The following is a 6,168-nucleotide window of genomic DNA, read 5'->3' as shown; positions in this document are numbered from 1 at the left end:
ATAAATTAAGTTTTCGAACTTTGGAAGAGATTTTTAATTAAATCTTAAATCCATAGTTTTTTGAAATTTAATTTATAATTGTTGGATTGAACTCTTGGATTTTAGTGGTTAAGTTAATTATTTTGTTATGGGTTGTTGTCAATTTTAGCTGGTTACTAAAGTGTAATTTTGGGCTTCTTTTAGATTTTGGGTTATTGGGCTTTCTTGTTTTCAAATCAAATAAGTGAAAAAGGTTTGTTAAAAGAAAAGGAAAATGAAAGAAAACAAAACAAAAGTGTAAACTAGGAAACCCAAGTGTTTATTTTTCCATCTCTTTCCCTTCCTCTTGCCCTAGCCGTCACACCCACCCCACCCTCTTCTTCTTTTCTCCTCCGCCCACTTTTCGGTGTTGGCAATAATAGCAGCGGCGGCGGCAGCTTAAAAGGAGACCCACGGAACCGATGCGTTTTCCATGGTTATGGAGCAGCTCAACGGCGACCGACGGCACCCTTGACGGCGATTCATTCCGCGACGGCACGACTATTCGGCGGCAACCCACGAATCCGAACACGATCGTCCCCTCGACGTTTCTCCGGTAACTGACCCGACGCTCGATGACTTCCTACGGTGGCACATCCTTGCGGTCATCTCATTTCCGGTGTTTTGCGTCAGTTTTGAGGCAGCCCGAGCACTGGATGGTGTTGCAGCGGCGGGTCATGGCGTTCCGACGATTTTTGCCTCAGTTCATGGCATCCCGACGTCCTTCAGCGGTTGAAATGGTGACACAACTCCTCGATTAGTCTAGATATGGTGCGTCCAGCCCTCCCCGACGCTAGCAGTAGCTTTCCGACCCGTTTGGAGTTGACCCACACCCGTTCGAAGCTCGTTTTTCGTTACTCGTCCCCTCCGGCGTGGGTTCGGCGTTGACCAACCCCTAATCGGAGCCAAACCAGCGTTACCCATCGCTTTTTGACATCGAAACAACAAGCGCAAAGTCCTTCAAACTTAGATTTAGAAGCTCGGACCTCCTCGGCATCGACCCACTCCTAACACAAGAGGTCTTAGAGTGAGGTAATAACTCACCTAAACCTTTTTTGATTCAAATTACGTGTTTTTAGATGAATTCTAACCCGAGTTTGGTTGCTTTTGACGTAGGCAATCCTTCGGCGAGCCTAGTAACGTGTTAAGACCCTTGTGTAAGTAGTTCTTACTTGGGGGATGTTTGTTGATTGAATATGTATGAATTGTGTGGTGCTTTCGGCGTGTTTATTATTTATTAATATGTAAGTTAATTGTGTCTTGTGAATATTGGCTAATGAGTATAAGTAGTTTGAATGAAATCATGTTGGTTCTGGTTGTTTATAACTGATTTGCTTTGCGTTGTTGAATTTGATGCTTAGTGGTATTTATGAAAGCATTATGGATTATGAATGGTTTTATCATTGTATGGTGGTGTTCATAAAAGCATACTGAAATAATGTGGGAGAAATCTATTGTGTTGCCCATGCATGTTGGACATGTCATTTCATTTTTAACTTACTGTTTTTGGTTCTGGAAGCATGCTGGTTTTATTGTGAGTTGAGTGCTGCATGGGTCATGGTCTAAAAAGTATGTAGTAGGACTCTGGTGAGAGTTTGGTCCTTAATGAAGCGGATGGGTTATGTTGTGTTCTGATTACTATGAACTTTTAGAGTGTTGGATGCGTTTATGGATATATGTTGGCTACGTCTCTTTTGTGAATTATTTGCGCTGTGATGTGTAAAGCATGCTGAGTGTTGAGAGAAGGGTGTCCTCGTGATGTTGAATGGCCATGTCTGGATGATAAGGACATAGGTTTTGTGTATAACGCATGTTCCATTGTTGTGAGTTCATTTCAGCATGGGTCATGGCTGAAAAGCATGTAGGTCTCTGGTGAGAGTTATAGGATGTCATAAAGTAAATGGAGAACTAACAAGACCAAAAAAAAAAAAAAAAGAGGCTGGTACGTCACTAGTTGGGTATCGAAGCTCCAGGTGCAAAAGGTCGGGGATCGATACCCCAACTTGGTAGAGATGAGTGCCATGGTTCCGGGTACAAAGGGTCGGGGGTCGGCACGGTGAATTCTAATTTGTTGAATTAGTATTGGGTCTTGATGTGGTGGCGGTCAAGGACCAATACGTTGAGTAGTCGTCGATACCTTGGGGATAAATGTCAAGGATCGACGCACATTTCAAGGCCTTGGGGATAAATGGCAAGGTCGAACGCCAAGCCTCTGTAGATGAGTGTCGGGCTTTGGGGATAAATGGCAAGGGCCGATACGATTCGAGGAGTTAGTCTTGGAGGGTAACATAATGAGTTTGGTTAGAAGTTGCTTGGAGGCCGAGGACCAATACGTTGAGTAGTCGTCGATACCTTGGAGATAAATGTCAAAGATCGATGCATAGTTTAAGGCCTTGGGGATAAATGGCAAGGTCGAACGCCAAGCCTCTGTAGATGAGTGTCGGGCTTTGGGGATAAATGACAAGGACCGATATGATTCGAGGAGTTATTCTTGGAGGGTTAACATAATGAGTTTGGTTAGAAGTTGCTTGGAGACCAAGGACCAATACGCTGAGTAGTAGTTGAGGTCTTGAGATTAAATGTCCAGGTTCAACACCGAGCACCGTAGAGAAGTGTCGATGCTTTGGCTACGCGAGGTCAGGGGTCGGTACTACTTGAAGGAGTAAGTCTTGGAGGGATCAGGAAAGAGAACTAGTGAGTTAATATGTAAGATGAGTTTGACATGTATGGTACATGTTTAGTTAAACTTGTGCATAAAATGCTCCTTGTGATATGTTTCTTTTCATTCCAGGCTCGAGATTAATGATAAGCTTGATATGTTGATTATTTGATAAGCATGACATGTTGTTTCCTCGATAAGCATGTTGTTTGTGCGTGACCCTTCAGATAAGGGCTGCTTACTGAGTATTGTGGGTGTACTCATCCATCTTCATTCCCCCTCCAGTTTTGCAGGTATCAAGCTAGCTCTTGTAATGGTGATGGCGAGGAGGAGACTTGATTAGGGAGACCATTTCATGCTGCGTCGTTAAGTTTCATTTTGGATAGGATAGTTATAGTTTTTTACTTGTAATTGGGTATGTTTTTAGATTATTAAATTGGGTTGCTAAGTTCCATTTTTCAAAGGATATGTTAGGGCCGACAGTGCACTATTCTTTTGAGAACATACATTTTGTTTAGCTACTTGAACTTTGATGATGTGATCGATTGAGGATATTTATCAGGATGATACATTTGTTCAAGCTGAACTTGAATTAGCCTTCTCTTCGCTGCTATTCGAGAAAGTTAGTTTTGTGTAGCGGATAGTTATGATTAGTGAAGATTTCGGTAAAAAGTTTCTATGATGTTGGATTGTTACTAGATTATTAACTGAGAAGAATTTGAGTTCGTTAGAACTTTAGCAGAATTTGAGTTCGTTAGAACTTTAGCATTGTTTGTTTTATTTAGTGCCAGCTTATGTAAGTGTTATTAATTAGAGTAGCGTAGCAAAAGCGTGGTGAGAATTTGTCAAAGTTTGTATTTCTAGTGGTTTGATTCTCTAGTACGAGTGATACTTTTTAAGTGGCTTTTAGTAATGTTCCCTGTTTGAATGTTGAAAATCCTGGGGCGTTACAGTTACACTTTCTACGACTGATGCAGAATAGCATGTAAGGAGATGTTGTGGATGAAGCGATTTATACAGGAGCTCGACTTCAAGCAACAACAGTATGTGATATTCTGCGACAATCAAAGTGGTATTCATCTTGGTAATAATTCAACATTTCATTCGAGAACGAAACATATTGATGTGAGGTATAACTGGATGACAGATGCTCTCAATGATGGACTCTTTGAACTTGGATGAAACAATAAATTTAATGCAAACCCAATCCATGCGAGATGGTTTCCTAATTGAAGAGACTTTTTGGTTTCCTAACTGAAGATACTTTTTTCTTTTCTTAATGATCATTTGAAATCAGATTCTTAAGTGATAATGTTGATAATAGATTGTCACCTTTCATTTTTGGACACCCAAAATGTTCTTGGCATACATTTAAAGTGCTCGGTTTTTTTCTAGATCGAGTACGTTAGAAATAAGAGGGTGAAGATTTCAATCTTTAATGCACAAAGGGATCTCACTAATGTTTGACCATTTAAGCTATGTTAAAGGAATAATACTTTGGCGTACTTACCGATTAGATGCCAATCTTTTTCATCTTGAACAAAAATAATCACATCTTCCTCTTCGTGGCAGCCATGGCCATCTCTGTCCTCTTTTTCCCCAACTTCTCTTTCTTCTTGTCAATCACAACGTCATTGGATGCATGAAGGAAGACGAAAAGAGAGGAGAAAATAAGAAGGGAAGAGAAAAAAAAATGAGAGAGAAAATGTCTCGATCAACTGGGAGCCTACCTACGAGACTACTTGTTAACTTTTAAGAAATTAAAAGTTATTTTATTTTTTTATAAAAATCAAATAAACATGCTTTCTTTCTCTTTCATTTATTTTACAATTCATCTCTCTACGCTATCAATTTTTATGGTTGGAGATAACTGCTTACAAAAACATAAATATTATTTTTTTTCACTCTCTAGTGTACATCCCAATTAATTTTGAATTACCAAATACTACATAACAAGCCAGACAAAGTGAGGCCCACAAAATAAAGGAAGCGTATCATATACTCTTTTGGTTTCTCAAAAGATAGACAGATATGAGATCATTATTACTTATATTGTAAATTATGCTTTTATTATCAGAGCGAAGAAGGAAAGAAAATGATAACGGGTCCCCTTAATTACTTTTAATTTCATCAAAAAAAAAACTTCATAAATTGTCTTATCACCTATGTATTCTAGATTTTCTTTCTTTTCTAGTTGTCAAAGATTCCACATCGATAAGATAAAAGACATTATTATAAATTTTTATACGATTCATTATCTTATTAATATGGGATCCTTAACATTACAACGTGAAATTTACTCTCACTACTAACCGAATACACCAATTGTGGGAGTAGTTTATGGCAGGTGTGGTACCAATTGTGGGAGTAAGTGTTCGTCAAAGTTTTAGTAGGTTAGATAGCACCTAAAACATTCAAAGGTGGTCGACAAGCAAATATTTTGACATCAGAAAATACTTGGTTTATTGCTACGAATTCAATCTTGTCCTCACCACCAACTACAAGTTAGATAGAAAAATCTCGAAAGAGATACTTTGCTACCCTACACACATGATTAGAAATTTCTACACAATGGGAGGACTAGAAATTTTGTCATTTTTTCAACAATGATAAAGAATAAAATTCGTCCTAGCTAAGTATTTTTCTTTAAGATCATTATTGTTGTTTTCTAACATTATTTATTGAGCAGGAACCCATTCTCCAAAGGAAAATACTTGGCTCCTCACCAGTAAGGAAAATATTTGACTTCAAATATTTAATGGTGGTGTGGACAATATTCCTTACTAGCGAGGAGCCAAGTATTTTCCTTTCCCAAATTAATCGAACCACTTTTGCGCCCATGGAGCCACAAACGCCGCAGCCGCCGAGTCCTTATGTTCTGATCCTCCCGGCACCAGCCCAAGGCCACATCAACGTCAAGCTAGCGGAGCTTCTCGCCGTCGCCGGCATCCGAGTCACGTTCCCCCCCACCGACCACGCCCACCACCAGCTCACCCACCACTCCAACGTCGTGGCTCGCTTCTCGCGGTTCACAGGGTTCCATTTCCGGACTATCACCGACGGCCTTCCCCCAGACCACCCACTGACCTTCTCACACCACTTCGTGAGAGTAAAGTATTTGTGTCGACAAATGCCACATTCTTAGAGGAAGACCACATTAGGAGTCATCAACCTCGCAGTAGGCTAGTATTGAATGAGATGTCCAAAAACACTGCAGAAAGAGCTAGTTCATCAACTAAAGTAGTTGATGGAACTAACATTTATGGTCTGTCACATCCTTCTCAAGAGTTGAGAATGCCACGACGTAGTGGGAGGGATGTTCTTCATCCTGACCGTTACTTGGGTTTAATTGAAACTCAAATCGTCATACCAGATGACGCCATAGATGATCCATCAACCTATAAACAGGCGATGAATGATGTGGACCGAGACCAATGGATAAAAGCCATGGACCTTGAAATGGAATCAATGTATTCCAATTCGGTCTGGGT

The 6,168-nt window shown here is 40.1% G+C and overlaps 1 long non-coding RNA gene across 1 annotated transcript; it reads left to right on the top strand.

The window, feature by feature from the left end:
* The first annotated feature begins 284 nt into the window (after positions 1-284).
* On the top strand, positions 285-3,263 carry LOC148210716 (uncharacterized). The gene is made up of 3 exons (XR_015791838.1): positions 285-1,050; positions 1,135-1,175; positions 2,963-3,263. It is a non-coding gene; the product is annotated as an uncharacterized LOC148210716 (long non-coding RNA).
* The last annotated feature ends 2,905 nt before the right edge of the window (positions 3,264-6,168 follow it).

This window comes from Momordica charantia (genome assembly GCF_013281855.1).
Source record: "Momordica charantia cultivar OHB3-1 chromosome 6 unlocalized genomic scaffold, Mcharantia_2.0 BLBB01000006.1, whole genome shotgun sequence".
In the NCBI taxonomy this organism is placed as follows: domain Eukaryota; kingdom Viridiplantae; phylum Streptophyta; class Magnoliopsida; order Cucurbitales; family Cucurbitaceae; genus Momordica; species Momordica charantia.
This window is presented reverse-complemented; position numbering and strand designations above follow the sequence as displayed.